This window comes from Nycticebus coucang, chromosome 6 (assembly GCF_027406575.1).
Source record: "Nycticebus coucang isolate mNycCou1 chromosome 6, mNycCou1.pri, whole genome shotgun sequence".
NCBI classification, from domain to species: Eukaryota; Metazoa; Chordata; class Mammalia; order Primates; family Lorisidae; genus Nycticebus; species Nycticebus coucang.
In genome coordinates, this window is record NC_069785.1 from 64,931,533 (window position 1) to 64,947,530 (window position 15,998).

General features: G+C 41.3%; 1 protein-coding gene across 1 annotated transcript in view; it reads left to right on the forward strand.

The window, feature by feature from the left end:
• TLN2 (talin 2) overlaps positions 1 to 15,998 on the forward strand; it is a 453,366-nt gene that overhangs the window by 186,265 nt on the left and 251,103 nt on the right. The window contains exon 3 of the mRNA XM_053594602.1: positions 4,055 to 4,126. The gene's annotated coding sequence lies outside the window, so the exon portion shown is untranslated. The remainder of the gene's footprint in view (positions 1 to 4,054; positions 4,127 to 15,998) is intronic.

Sequence of the window (15,998 nt, forward strand, 5' to 3'; positions counted from 1 at the left end):
CTTGTATAGCTGCAAGGACTTATGGCTTTTCAGCAAAGTTTGTAATTATGGTATTCTCAGGATGCATGCGTTATGTGGTATTCCTGAACCTTTAAAAATAAGGCAAGGAGAAGAATAAATTTGTTTGCTGGAGATAAAATGAACATAATGGGCTCATTATGGGGATAACATTTCTATATTTTATAATCTCAATAGAAAAGAATCTTTTTATGTATAAATATAACACAATAAAAATAAATCTGTAAGGAGGTTAAACACATTACAGTGGAAAATATTTTAGCCCCAGGAAATGGCCCATCTGTACAGTTATGTCTCCTTTGTTTTTATTCCTCGTCTCCAAATCACCTTTTCGTCGATTCCCTTGTTAAGAGTGAATCTACCTGTCTCTTGAAATAGTTGTTTGCCTTTTTTTTTTCCCCCAATACTAGCCTTGAGCTTCTTGCTTCCATTACTTTAGGGCACATAAACGTTAGTTGAAATTGTGTGTGATAAATCTTCATGTGACTACAAGATTTATTACTTTATTTTCAAATAGCATGGGGTGATTGAGAAGATAGCAGATAACAAGAAGCATTGTGTTAGGTGGGATTCCTTGGGTTAAAGTAGCAAACTTTAGCTAGCTTAAGTAAAATAGGAGATTTATAATAAGGATCTAGGAGTGTCTGAGGATCCCCAAGGCAAGGATGGAAGTGGCCCTCAAGTGTGAGCTGGAGATTGGGAAGGTAACTTCTTACCTGGTACTCACCAGGAGCACACGTGCACAGATGTTGGCAAAATAAGGAGGAAAGTTGATGGAAGGCAAGTAGGAATTTATGTAGCTTAATCACTTAACACTTGAGCAGGTGTGAAAAGTTAACTCCATGGCATTCTTTGGGAAAATAATTCATGTTCATTTTCTGAAATTCAAACAGCGTTTAAGAGGTAAAAATCATTTGAAATTTATTAGCTATTTTGGTAAACATCCTTCAAGACATCTCTCTGGACATCCTGGCACACACACACATACACACACAGGCAAAAGGAAATCAATAATGTGTGTGGTCATTTGCCTCTAAAACGCCCAGTGGGCCAGGTGCAGTGGCTCACACCTGTAATCCTAGCACTCTGGGAAGCCAGAATAGGAGGATCACTTGAGGCCAGAGTTTGAGACCAGTCTAACAAGAGTGAAAGCCCTGCCTCTACTAAAAATAGAAAAATTGGCTAGGCGTGGATGTGTGCCTGTTAGTCCCAGATGCCTGGGAAATTGAGACAGGAGAATTGCTAGAGCCCAGGAGTTTGAGGTCTCATTGAGCTCTGATGACGTCACTGGCAACAGAGTGAGACCCTGTCTCAAAAAAAAAAAAAAATCATGTATAAATATTTTTCCTATGATATTTTTTAACAGTGTATTGTCGGTTGAAAAAAATTGTTTTTTTTCAGGGTTGGAAAGGTTTTGTTAGCAGAGAAAGAAGAGAAAAAGACCAGACTGGAGTCTGACCAGGAGCCAGCTGAGCTCTCCCATAGTTTCAAGCGGCTTTTATTATCCCTCATTGGTAGGGTTGAATGTGGGGGGTGGTTCTCAGAGGGGTCCTCCCTTCTGGAGAGGGACTAATTTTTGCACTCAAGGCAGATCTAGGAGTTACTCTCTTAATTGGCCCACCAGCTGGCCAGAGAAAAAGTTACCGTTCTGTTGATTCCCAGGAACACTGGTCTTGAGCATGGGCTGCAGGGAAGGGGTTGCTACGATCATGCAGTTTAGTCTCTGGCCTGCTCTTTCCCACCAGCATGGCTGCACTCTGTCAGGGTTGTGAGGATATCTTCCCCTGCAGCTCCCCGCTTTTTATTTTAAGGGCTAGGGATGAAGCACTCTTTCAGAACTGCTTCCTGCTGCACAGGGGGGAAGACTCCTTTAGGGGTACACAGTGGAGTTATTGGGATTATGGATGCTTCGGTGTTGGTCTGACTGAGCTTCTCATAGGAGAATTTGAGGAATGTGTTGCTGAGTTAAGCTACGGACTGAATTTTGTTTTTTTTTTTTTTTTTTTTTTAGACAGAGTCTCAAGCTGTTGACCTGGGTAGAGTGCCATGCCGTGGCTTCACAGCTCACAGTAACCTCCAACTCCTGGGCTCAAGTGATTCTCCTGCCTCTGCCTCCCAAGTAGCTGGGACTACAGGCGCCCGCCACAATACCCGGCTATTTTTTGGTTGTAGCTGTCATTGTTGTTTGGCGGTTCCGGGCTGGATTCGAACCCGCCAGCTCAGGTGTATGTGGCTGGCGCCTTCACTGCTTGAGCCACAGGCACCGAGCCTACGGACTGTATTTTGAATAAACTGGGTTCTTGTTTAGGTGGCTTAGTTACTGGAATGTAAAACTTTGGGTGGAGTGTTTAAGAACATTTGAATCAGTTCTTTGGTGAAATTTTTTGTTTTATTTTTACCATTCATGTATTTTAGAGTTTTAAAAAATGTACTAGCCAACCATCTCAGTCCTTTATGGTTGTATTATTTTAGTGTTATTCTTAAAACGGCTTTTCTTATCACTATGTTATAAAACATTTCCTTTTTCAATTTTTTTAGTTTAATGTGAGTATAAACAACCAGGTCAAAAGATTTGAATTTGTTAGGTGGAGTTCCTCTTCTCTTGTAGTTATGACTGTCACTCAAAAGGTGTGCCATACATCCCCACACTGTGCCCATTCAGTGGGAACACCCCAGCCCCATCCCCTTCCCCTTTCCTTTATACACCCTCCCCCCAGCTGCAATTGAAATGAGCTTTTCTCCTGTGTGGGCATATATTAGATCATCTACTGGCTTCATATTAGTACTGAGTACATTGGATAATTGTTTTTCCATTCTTGTGATACTTTACTCGGAAGAATGTGTTTCAACACCATCCAGGTTAATACAAAAGATGTGAAGTCACCATTTTTTTTTTATGGCTGAACAGTATTCCATATATAGACCACAGTGTGTTAATCCATTCCTGAGTTGATGGGCATTTAGGTTGTTTCCATGTCTTGGCAATTATAAATTGAGCTGCAATAAACAATCTAGTGCAAATGTCCTTATGATAAAAGGATTTTTTTTCTTCTGGGAAGATGCCTAGTAGTGGGGTCAAATGGGAGATATCATTTGAGTTCTTTGAGGATTCTCCATACTTCTTTCCAAAGAAGCTGTATGAGTTTGCAGTTCCACCAATAGTGTAAAAGCATTCCCCTCTCCCCACTATGAATCTATCCCTATGCATAGTCCTCTAGAACTCATTTGATTCTACTTTGGGTTTTATTCATAACTAGGGAGGGAGAGATCTAGATTTTTCTTTTCTCTCTGAGTAGACAGCTAACACAATTAACCAACTAGTCTTTCATCCTGACCCAGATTTGATCACATGAACATGGGTCTGTGTCATATGAATACTTGGTTCGTCCAGATGTTTAGTCTGTTTTGGGATACATACGTATGTTCTCACTCAGACTCCCGCTTTGTTAACTGTGGCTGGACAATTTTGTTGATTCCTACAATTGATTATGATGCTTCTCTGCTTCACATTGGGTTTCCATGAAACAAGTTCCCAATACCTCATAAAACTCAGTGCCCCGAGGGAACAGTAGTGAAGCAAGAAGCCACCACCTCACAGACGTGTTAGAGGAACTGAGCAGAGAAAGCCGCAGATGAGACAAGAGCGGTTCCGTAAACTAATTTAAAAAAGAATCCATGTGCAGTGCCTGTGATGTCTGTTTTAGACATTTAGGGGAGGGGCCAGAGAGGGGGGTGGATGTCTTTGTTTTTTTTTTTTTAAATTCAAAGCCATTAAAGCATTCCTATCACAGGGAAGAAAAGAATGTGTTTTGTCTCTTTGCCAACAGTAACATAATTTTGGTCTTCAAAATAAGTGTCTTGGGACCTCAATTCCCTGTCGGTAAAGAGAATTCCCAGCCCATGTGTTGTGGTGGAAATTCATTGTTTCCTGAGTTGTTTCCTTTCTTGCTTAGTGTGAGGGAAATGAAAAAATAGAGACCTTGAGATTCCCCCCCCCCGTATTACTTGATTCTGACGATTTTTATTATCGTTTTAGGTATTGCTGCTGGAGGTTCTCGTATACTTCAGGATATCTTCAGGGAAATTGACTGTTTACATAAAGTGTAAGGTGAGTCTTTTAAAAGAGATATTTTATTTTTATCAATTTGCTGCCCTCCAACCCCCCATTGGTGTAGTTTCATAACATGTTAAAACATTGTCCCTTATACCATCTCATTTGATCTTCATTGTGGTTCTGCGAGGCAAGTGTATTTGGTACCCAGTCCTAGTATTCCTGTTGCTGTCTGATTTTCTTTTCCCCCTCCACCTGGTAGTTTGGTGGGGTGATGCTAGGGGCCTAGAAAAGGGCAAAGAATAGCTGGCTCTTGATCTGACTGGACCCTCTCATTATAAATCTTTTGGGGAATTTAAGGGCTAAGCACCAGGTAAGGAATTACTACAGAAATTTCCAGTAGTCTTTGAACTGAAACTGGGTGGTGATTTCTGGAGCCCTCCAGGGTTGTGAGACAATTGCTCTAGCATGAGGTACGGTTAACTTTGGTTACAGATGGAATTCCCCCTTTGGTTGTCCTGGATGGGACTGTGTATGAAGTTTCTTGGGCAGAAATGCAGGGCTTTCCTGCAGCTCTGGAATATGCTTAGATTGAAGTCTGACAAGGTTAAAACAATTGGTTTATATTCTTAATTTTCAAAGTGGCATCATGGCACACACATCAGTTCTGTTCCTGACCTGCTACACAACTGAGGACAGGTTAATTAATCTCTTATCTCCTTAGTTTCATCCGTAGAATTTGTGGTTTGGCCTGGTGTAGTCCTTTTGTGGAATAGGAAAAACAATTATAGGACCAATTAAAAATTTTTTTTTTTTTTGCTAAACAAAGTTGATTATTAAAACTGGATAGGATAGATGACTGTGGGGTTCACTGTGTGTTTTATACAGTTATTTGTATTTTGCATTTGGAATTTTAAATATTATAAAGGACTTATTTTCAAAGAATAACTACCATCTACTAAAATAATTTCATTAGAGAAGAAATGTTTTAATACTAAGAGAATAGGAATGTCATAAATTTCTCTTCATATAGCACATATTTAATATTATCAATATGCCCTTCATTTCCCATGTCTTCCTCAGAGCACTGATTGTTAGCCATAGGCTAACCAGAATTGGTCCAATAACTAGTGTTTGGGAAAGACTGTGGCACGTGACTGCCAAGGGCTCTTCTGCCCCTAAAACTGTATCATCCCTCTGAAGCAGGGAAAGAACAGAACTTTACTTATATGCCATTTATTTATAGAAAATGTGATAGACAGCTAGCATGGTTGAGCTAGAGAGGTCAGAGGTCAAACAGAAAGGACGGAACTGTTGTGTTGGCAACCCCAAGTAAAAATGGCCCATTTATGTGAACATTAAATTTAACTGTGAGTCACTCTCTGGTCAAGGTGGAAATGAAAACTTGGCAGTGTTTTAAGTAGCATGAGAGAAGGGTACAGATTCGTCCCCTCTCACCTCGTGGGGGCAGCCTCTGGCCAGGTGGTATGTGACAGGGAAGTACCTGCCTTGAGTGTGGACATGCTGGAGCCAGCGGTGAGGCTCAGCAGAGCAGGCTGGAGCGAGGCCAGCCTGAACCCCAAGAGTGAGGGGCTGGAGGCCAGTGGAGGGTGCAGCACTAAGGATCAGTTCCCCAGCGTAGGGAAGAGCCATAATGCCTGGAGGATCACCTGGGGCACCTTGGGTGGGTGTTGTCCTTTGGGGACCCACAGAGGGTGCTAGGTGATCTGGTCCAGCTGAAGAGCCCAGGGCACCAGTGGACAGGAAACACGTCAGATCTATGCCTTGCCCAAGATTTCAGATGTGAAAAGAGTGTTCCAGGTGGATTTTTGTGCTATCATCTTTCAAGAATGGAAAACTCTGCTTCCTGTTTAATTCTCCTTGGGCTGTGGGGATGTATGTGAGCAGTAGAGCAGGTGGAGGACAAGGGGAAGAATGGACTGAATTACTGGCACAGTAAAATAACATGAGGAAGGAGCAGCAGCACCAGCTTTTCCAAGGAGCCTGCGCAGTCCTGGCTGCTGCTGGGAGTCCTAACAAGTCATGTGTACTCTGCATTGATTGGAACACGTGGTTCAGCCCTTCGGAATTCCTCCCTCAGTGATTTCTGGATTTCATTTAACATTCTTATTTCCTGGGAAACATAAATGAAATCTGACAGACTTACTTGGTTGTTTTCTGTTCTGTCAACCCAACGCTTGGTGTACTGCCAGGTTGTGTGCTTCAACTGGATTGTCTCTACCCTGCAGATATTTATTCTCTGCCCTTTTTAGGAACAGGGTGGATCAAACAACCACCACAGTGGAAACATTTGTATTAATGTACAGGAATGTGAATGATTACCTGAAATTGCTGAAAGTATATAAAGTCACCAGTAAATGCTACCAGGAGCTTCTGTTTTTGACATAAACCAGAGGAAGGAGAATTGTTTTAAGGGATCTGGACAAGTCCAAGTCTGAATGAAATTTAATGAATAAAAAAAAAAAAGAAATTTAATGAATGAACAATGTGTCCAATCAGTCATGTTCTGGAGCCTTTCAAAAGGCCAGGGCATTCTGGATGAGATCTCATAGGGATGAGCAGTTGAGAATTTGAGACAGCCATGCTTTGCAGGCATAAATGTGATGCTTTAAAGAGTTACATGCGTGCGTGTATGTGGGTGTCTGTGTGTGAGAAAACGAGAGATTGATAGATGGGGTGGGAGAAGGAGAAATGATTTGTTTAGCATTTTACATAATGACTGGATTTGACAATTAGTGTCTGAACTTATCTCCTTATTCCCCGAAGGCCAGTGAGAAAAGTATTTTGAAATCTGTCTTCAATGAAAAACATTGGTTTTGGCTCTCTGAGAATTTTTAGTTCTCACTGCTATTTAGGCAGCATATTGAATCTGTAAAATTCAAAGCAAGATCTCTAGAGCTGTTTGTCATTCTGTACCAATCACTTAAGGGCTATGATGTCAGTGAAGATAAGTCATTCCTGTGCTTCCTTTGCTTCATTAAATATGAAATCTCTGATGCACTTTTGTCTTCCTGCCATCCTCTATAAGCTGATTGCTTTGGATTCTGCTTCTTGATGACTTCAGACACCATCACTCGGCTCCCACCTGCAGGCTCTCCAGTGACTGAGAGCCCTAATTAGCATCATCTTGACCAGGGTTTCTGGGCTTGTGCTCAGGTCCTTACTTTACCGTTGGAGCTTGTAAATGTTGCAGAACAACAACAGTGACAATTTCCAGGCTGTTTTTCATAATTAAATGTACTAATCCATGGGATATTAGGATGTGCTGTTTCCTTGAGTTTTTTTTTTTTTTTTGCTAATTATGTTCGTCATTTAATTTCTTTCCAAGTTAGAAAGCCCTCCTGGAGAACTCTAGATTTGAGCTTTTTCAAAGAATTGATTGGATTTTGTGGATTCAATGACTGTAGAGTCTGTTTGCCTGCATTCAAGTATTCTCCTGTAAGAGGCTGAACCTTTAAAAATAATCGGTCTTCTTTTTTAGTTGTGAAATCCCATATTCTGAAGATCTAAAATGGTTATCAAAGCCATTCTATTCTGTTTACAACAAATCAGAGTCAGACAGCTTTCCAAATTTATAAAATAACTAGTGCATTCAGTGTTTAAACATAACTTTATTAAGATTAAAATGAATACATTATATGATACCAGCTCATATATGCAAGTGGCATATAAAATAGGAAAACAGGAAAAAATGTTTTCTAAAAATAGGAAACATTGGTAAGGAATCACAAAAGACTGAATAGCGAAAGCAATCTTGAGGAAAAAGAACAAAGCTGGAAGTATCACACTATCTGGATTCAAAATATACTGCAAAGTTATAGTAATCAAATCAGCACAGTAACAGCATAAAATCAGATACATAGAATAGTGCACAGAAATAAATCCAAACTGTCAATTGATTTTTGACAAAGATGCCAAGAATGCACAATGAGGAAAAGACGGGTTCTTTAATAAATGGGTCTGGGACAACTGGATATCCCACAAAGAAACTGGAAACTGGACTCTTATCTAACCCTATATATAAATATCAAAATTGATTAAACACTTAAATATGAGATCTAAAACTATAAAACTACTAAAATAAAAAAAAAAATAGGACAAAAGCACCATGAGATTGTCCAGGCAATGGTTTTGAGGATGTGACCCCCAAATCACAGGCACCAAAAGCCAGAACAGACACATAGGATGACATCAAATAAGAAGCTTCTGCACAGCGCAGGAGACAGTCAGCAGAGTGAAGATGGAACCTACAGAATGGAAGAAAATATTTGCAGAACATATCTTTGAACATGTTAAATATATAAGGAATTCCAACTATGATAAATAGTGAGACAACCTGATTTAAAAATGAGCAAGGACCCGAATGGATATTTCTCAAAAGAAGACATACAAGTGGCTAATAGGTATATAAAAAAATGCCCCTAATCACTTCACTAATTGGAGAAGTGAAAATTAAAACCACAATGAGATAGCACCTCATACCTGTTAGAATGGGTATGATAAAAAAGACAAAAAGATATCAAGTATTGGAAAGGATGTGGAGAAAAGAGAACCCTTGCATACTACTGGAGGGCAAGGTAAATTAGTATAGCCATTATGGACAACAGGATGGAGATTCCTCAAAAAATTAAAAATAGAAATACCGGGCCAGGCGCGGTGGCTTACACCTGTAATCCTAGCACTCTGGGAGACTGAGGCAGGTGGATTACTTGAGCTTAGAAGTTTTGAGACCAGCCTGAGGAAGTGTGAGACCTCATCTCTACCTAAAATAGAAAAAAGTAGCTGGGTGTTGTGGCAGATGCCCTAGTTACTCAGGGGGCTGAGGTGAGGGGAATCACTTGAGCCCAAGAGTTTGAGGTTGCTGTGAACTATGTCACTAGGGCACAGAGTGAGACTCTGTCTCAGAAAAAAAACAAAAACAAAAAAAAACACTACCATATGACCCAGAAATACCAACCCTGGGTATATATAATCCAAAGGAAACATCAAAGAGATACCTGCACGCCTGTGTTCACTGAAGCACTATTTGCAGTAGCCAAAATATGGAGTCAACTTGGGTATCCATGAATGGATGGACTATTTACAGTGGTTCTCAACCTTCCTGATGCCACAACTCTTTAATGCAGTTCCTCATGTTGTGATGACCCCAACCATAAAATTATTTTCGTTGCTACTTCATAACTGTAATTTTGCTCCTGTTATGAATCATAATGTAAATATCTGATATGCAGGATGTATTTTCATTGTTACACAGGGGTCGCGACCCATGGGTTGAGAACCTCTAATTTAAAAGGATGTGGTATATATACATCATGGAATACTATTCTGCCTTAAAGAAGGAAAGCCTAACATTTGCAACAACATGGATTACTCGGGAGAACATGATTAGTTGAAATAAACCAGGCACAGAAAGATAGTGTACATTCTAAATTATAGATGGAATCTGAAAAAGTTGAACTCCTGAAAGTAGAGAGGAGAATGCTGCTTACCAGGGGCTGGGGTGTGTGTGTCGGTATTTTAGTCAAAGGGCACAAAATTTCAGTTGATAGGAGGAATATGTTCAAGAGATCTTATCATATAGCATGATGACTATAATGAATAATTATGTCTTCCTGAAAATTACTAAGAATACATTTAAGTGTTCTCACTGCAAAAAAAAAAAAAAGCATGTGAGGTAATACATGTTAATAGCTCAGTTTAGCTATTGCATAATATATGCATATTTTAACCCCCCACTTTTCTTCTGTAAATCATTTTTGCGTCTTTTGTGGTGATTTTCACGTGTATGAGTACTATACTTGCAGCCCCGTTTTTCACTTAGTTGGAAAGGCTGTTTTGTGGTGTGTGGTTGTGGTCTCTGATCTCACTGTGACCACCCCCACTCTCCTAAGTTGACCCATGCTCTCAGGACTGCTCTCCTCAGCACCCTCAGACGATACGTGCAGCCTCTGTGTCTTGATCTGTCTCTAAACACACTTTTTCTTGTGTACTACATACTCTTCCAATCTAGCCTCTCAATTTCAGGCAGCTGTACCTTTCAATTGCATGTGGTCAGGGTCGATCATACCTGTATTCTGTTGTTTAATCTCAGCAAAGACTTTCATGACTTACCTGTAGAGTCTGAACATTAAAAACCAATAAGCCTACAGCTAAGGAGACAACAACCAAAGCAAATAGACAACCTATACAATGGGAAAGGATATTTGCATATTTTGAATCAGACCAAAGCTTGGTAACTAGGATCTACAAAGAACTCAAATTAATCCACATGAAAAAAGCCAACAATCCCATATATCCATGAAGAAGACAGACAATGGCTAACAAACATGAAAAAAATGTTCACCATCCCTAATTATCAGAGAAATGCAAATCACAACCACCCTGAGATATGATCTAACCCCAGTGAGAAGGGCCCACATCACAAAATCTCAAAACTGCAGATGCTGGCGTGGGTGTGGAGAGAAGGGAACACTTTTACACTGCTGGTGGGACTGCAAACTAATACCACCTGTTTGGAAGGAAGTATGGAGAACCCTCAAAGAACTCAAACTAGACCTGCCATTTGATCCTGCAATCCGATTACTGGGCATCTACCCAGAAGAAAAAAATTCCTTTTACCATAAGGACACTTGCACTCGACTGTTTCTCGCAGGTCAGTTTACAATGGCCACAATGTGGAAACAGCCTACATGCCCACCAAGCCAGGAATGGATTAACAAGCTGTAGTATATGTACACCATGGAATACTATTCAGCTATTAAAAAAATGGAGACTTTACATCTTTTGTAGTAACATGGATGGAAGTGGAACACATTATTCTTAGTAAAGCATCACAAGAATAGAGAAGCAAGAATCCTATGTACTCAATTCTGATATGAGAACAATTAATGACCTAGTACCTGGTGGGGGAGGGAGGGAAGGGGAGAGCAGAGAGAGAGGGAGAAGGAGGGAGGGGTAGGGAGTCACAGGATGTGACACACATTTTGGGGGTGGGACACAATTATAAGAGGGACTTTACCTAACAAATGCAATCAGTGTAATCTTGTTCTTTGTACTCTCAATAAATCCCCAACAATAAAAAAAAAGAAAAGGAACCACATAGAAAATATTTGAAATAAAAAAAAAAACATAATAAAACAATAAGCCGCATTTACTGTATCTCGATTAAGGAGTGCTCTTCCCACTGGGGCCTAGCCACGTGGCGGAATTCTGCTCCTTCCTCTATGAGCCTGATGTCCTCACACGCTCACCCCTCGGTGGAGTATGTTTAAATAGATTCTCCCTTTCCCACTGCACCAGCGCTCTTGAAGCCAGTGTTAAGGTTTTCTAGGTTCTCAGTCATTGTGTTTCCTCTTCCAGGAGTGTACTTTGACTTTGTCTCTGGAGGTCTCACTCCCACAGCCCGCCATGGTTAGGACAGTTTGATCCTTCGCCGTGCTGCCAAGCAAGCACTGGTGGTCCAGAGTGGTCCTCGGCTGGGGAAACAGCTCAGGCTTTGGTGTCTTTGAAGACACAGTAGCCTGATCTTTAAACTTTGCCGTTATTATTGAGGACCTGAGGTGTTAGACTAGACACTTAGATACTTGAGTGCTGTTGTCTGTCTCATCTCTCTGTCTCTCTGATCTTTTAAAGAGATGGGGTCTTGCTCTGTTGCCCAGGCTGGAGTGTGGTGGCATGATCATAGCTCTTGGGCTCAAGTGGTCTTCCTGCCTCAGCCTCCTAAGTAGCTGGGATTATAGGTGTGAGCTTCCCTGCCTGCCGAAGTCTGCTGTCTCTGGAAATACATCAGCCCTGCAGAATAGATAACTTCACACTTAAAAAAGTTAAGCCTCTAAGTAGGTGGCTTCTGGACCCCAGGGTGGGCCGGGGCCGTGGTGGCCCCCTGTATTTCACAGGTGTCTGGTGTGTCTTGAGTATTTGTCCCCAGCAGACCTCTCTCTTCACTGCAGAAAATCACTGCTGTTCTACGAAAGAATCAGTTCCGCTAACCTTTCAGCCTCATCCTTGTGGGTGTGCTGTGTGGCCAGGAGCTCATTATAAAGAATTCTGTGCTTGGGAATATCCTTCCGTACTTAATGCTCCCTTGGTGAATTTGAAGTGGGAAGTAGGGTCTCTTACACAGCCGTGCTGGTAAGTGGGAAAAGGTGCTTTATTGATGGTTGTTACTGTGGTTGGTGTTTTCTCATAGCCTGAAGTATATGTTTGCGAGTCAAGTACATTTGATTCTTTAAATACATGGGGGGTTATTTTGGAAGAAAGGTGATCACGTTTTAATTTTATCACTTCTCATTTCTCTCATGAATGCGGTGGTCTGAATACATCCTTTTATAAGCTGTACTTGGTGAATTACTTACTGTGATAGCGACCAGATGTATGGGGCAAGTGTCCTGGAGGACTGGGTCATGCAGTGATGGTGACTTTCCCTCTGCTCCCTCCAGGTAGTCTACCCTCCTCACCGTGCAGATCCCAGGTTGAAGCTGTGACAGTGGACCCAGGAGTCTCTGCACAAATGTTACCAGTGAATCGCTCCCAGTTTTCTACTTAAATAGCACGTTGGGGAGGGGATAGCTGTGAATGGAGTTCATCCTTGTTACGTGACTCTCTCTTAGGCGCAAGGTGGCCGTATTAACATATGCTGTCAGTCCAGACATGTTTAACATATTATGTTTATGCTCCCAATAGGTATCAAATACAAGGAAAATCTTTAAAGCTGGGTCCCCTTTACTTATGAAGGAGATACTTTAGTGACGTCAAGTCTTGAGGAATAGATAGAAGTTGGTATTTACCTTACTGCAACGATGACCAAGGGTGATGTTCCACATTTAAATTAGATAGTGATGTGTAGTCCCAGGTTACCCTGTTATCAACTTACAGTGATCAAATTCTGACTTGCAATTTCCTATTTTTATTGTGATTGATTTGTGCTAAGCAAATACAGTTGTAATCTGTATGAGGCACTTTGGGCTCCCTACACAAAGATCAATAATCTTCAGTGTTCCAAGGCCAATGAAACTTGGGTAAAAGCTATTGAGGGGGACAAATCTATTTGGAAAATTTTAAGCCTGGGACAGATCCCAACCCTTCATTATGTAAAGGAAATAAATGAAGTTTAAAAAGTCTTTTTATTACCTGATTTTACACATTCCCCAAGTATATTATATATTCTTCAGTTTATTTACCTCTAAAGGTTGAAGAACGACCGAGTCTTCTCTGAGGATGGACTTTTGGCTCTAGGTACCAGGTTGTCCAGGATGGGGCCGTCCTTTTGGAAAGGTTGATGCAGGTGCAGAGGGTAAGCTTTGAACATGTGGTGGTAAGGCCCTGGTTCTCTGTGGGCCTCTCTTCTCAGAAGTTAGGATTTAGAGGAAGTGGATTCAGTACCCTGAACTCGGAAGGAAATTGAAATTGGCAGTGCAGGATACAACTGTGTGGCTTTGTTCTGTTCTGTTTATGTATTTCCAGAAACACAGAGCAGCACAGAGGGACCTGTGCTGAGTGACGGATGAGCAGAAGGAAGGTTCAGAGGAGGGAGGGGATACTTCTAGTAGGGTAGAATAGGTTTCCAAGAGAAAGTAGAATTTCCTTCTTGGTTATTGGTGTGCATTTTTGCTGAAAAGACTGGCAACCACAGTGGGTTAAACGAGGTAGAAGCTTCTGTTTCTCTCTGTTAGGATGAGGGCCTGAGCTGGGCTGTTGAGGAATGGTGGGGCAGCTCACAAAGGGGCCGAGGACCTGGGCTCCTTCCAGGATGAGGAAACGTTTCGGTGTGGTGTGGTCAAATCCTTCTTGGGGTGAACTAAATTCAGCACACAAGGCAACAATTCCTTCTAGATAAAATTGGTCTTAAACACCTCTTAGGAAAGTGCCACGTTAGAGGCCAGTATTCTGTGTCTTCCTGCTGTAAACAGTAGACTCACTCTCAACATCAAGATGGGATCTCAAACGACGCTGAGAAACTGAGCAAGCCCAGGGAATGATAGATTCTTTTTTTTTTTTTTTTTTTTTTTTTTGAGACAAAGTCTCACTATGTCGCCCTTGGTAGAGTACCGTGGAGTCACAGCTCATGCAACCTCCAACGCTTGGGCTCAAGCCATTCTCTTGCCTCAGTCTCCCAAGTAGCTGGGACTACAGGCACCCGGCACAATGCCCGGCTATTGTTTTGTTGCAGTTGTCATTGTTGTCTAGCTGGCCGGGCCAGGTTCAAACCCGCCAACCTCGGTGTACATGGCTGGCACCATAACCACTGTGCTATGGGCACCGAGCCAAATTACGGATTCTTTTATTCCCCCCATGGTCACTCTGGGCTCATGTGCTCACCAAAGGGAAGGAGAATGGGACTGCCTGCCAGATTTACTTATTCATACTTTTTAAATAGAAACTTTCAAACATATTCAAAAGTGAAGAGAGTTATACATACCCAGATTCAAGGATGACTAATTCTTAGCCAGTTTTGTTTTTTCTACACCTTCCTTCTTCTTACCCATTATTTTGAAGCACATCTTTCTTGTCTTACATTATTTCCTGTCTCAATTTTAGTCTAGAAGGTATTATCTACAATACCTTATTGCATCAAAACATAAACATTACTGATACTTTCTTGATACCCTCTAATATAAAGTTAATGTTATAATTTTCTCAATTGTCTTATACATGTACCTTTTCTCCCGGTTTCTTGAACCAGGATCCGAGTAAGATTTACTCATTGCCGTTTGTTGGTATGTCTCTAATTCCCACTTAAGCTATAGTTTTCCCCTCCGTCTTCCTCCTCCTTTGTGATTTGTTTGTTGAAGAATGTTGTTTATTTTATTTTTATTTATTTATTTTTTTTTGCTGGGGCTGGGTTTGAACCCACCACCTCCGGCATATGGGGCCGGCGCCCTACCCCTTTGAGCCACAGGCACCACCGAATGTTGTTTATTTTTTATAGCAGAGATTTTTTTTTTTTTTTTTCCGAGACAGAGTCTTACTATGTCGCCCTCAGTAGAGTGCTGTGGCGTCACAGCTCACAGCAACCTCCAACTCTTGGGCTTAAGCTATTCTCTTGCCTCAGCCTCCCAAGTAGTAGGGACTACAGGCACCTGCCACAGTGCCTGGCTATTTTTTGTTGTAGTTGTCATTGTTGTTTAGCTGGCCGGTGCTGGGTTCGAACCCGCCACCCTTGGGATATGTGGCTGGCGGCATAACCACTGTACTACAGGCGCTGAGCCAAGAGCAGAGTTCTTAAACAGGGATAATGCCCCTTCCTCATCTCGGGGCATTTGACAATGTCTGGAGATAGTTTTGGTTGTCACAATTGGGGGTGCTGGTGGCATCTGGTGGGTAGAGGCCACCGATGGTGTTGAACATTGTGTAATACAGCAAAAGATTGTCCCCAAAAGTCAGTAGGGCCAAAGTGGAGAAAGCTTGCTGCAGTCTGAATTTTGGTGATCATGTTCCCCATTGTACCATGTAACTTGCCCCTTTGTTCTTTGTATTTTCTGTGATTTGTTAGTTAAATCTCAAGGTCTAGTTAGCTTTAGAGCTGGTGGGGTGTATTTTGGATTGTTTGTGGTTTTTTTTTCTGGCAAGAATTCATCATGGGCTGTGTATTTTCATTAAGGGGGGGAATACATAGTGACTGCTTAGTCTCTCTCTTTGTTATATTATTGGCCATTGATGGTCACTGATTATGTCCTTTAATTCATTAGTGATAGCAAAATAATGATGATCTAATTCTGTCAGCCCTTCCTTATTTGTATACTGGAATACTTACATAAAGAGAACCTTACTTTTACCAATTATTTATTTATACAGTTAGTTCCCTAATGGCACCCTCCAAAAGTTATAACTGAGATTTTTATTTTTTTCGTTTCTATTATAGAGGTAATTGATGTGTTGCAGGGTTTTTTTTTGTTTGTTTGTTTTTGAG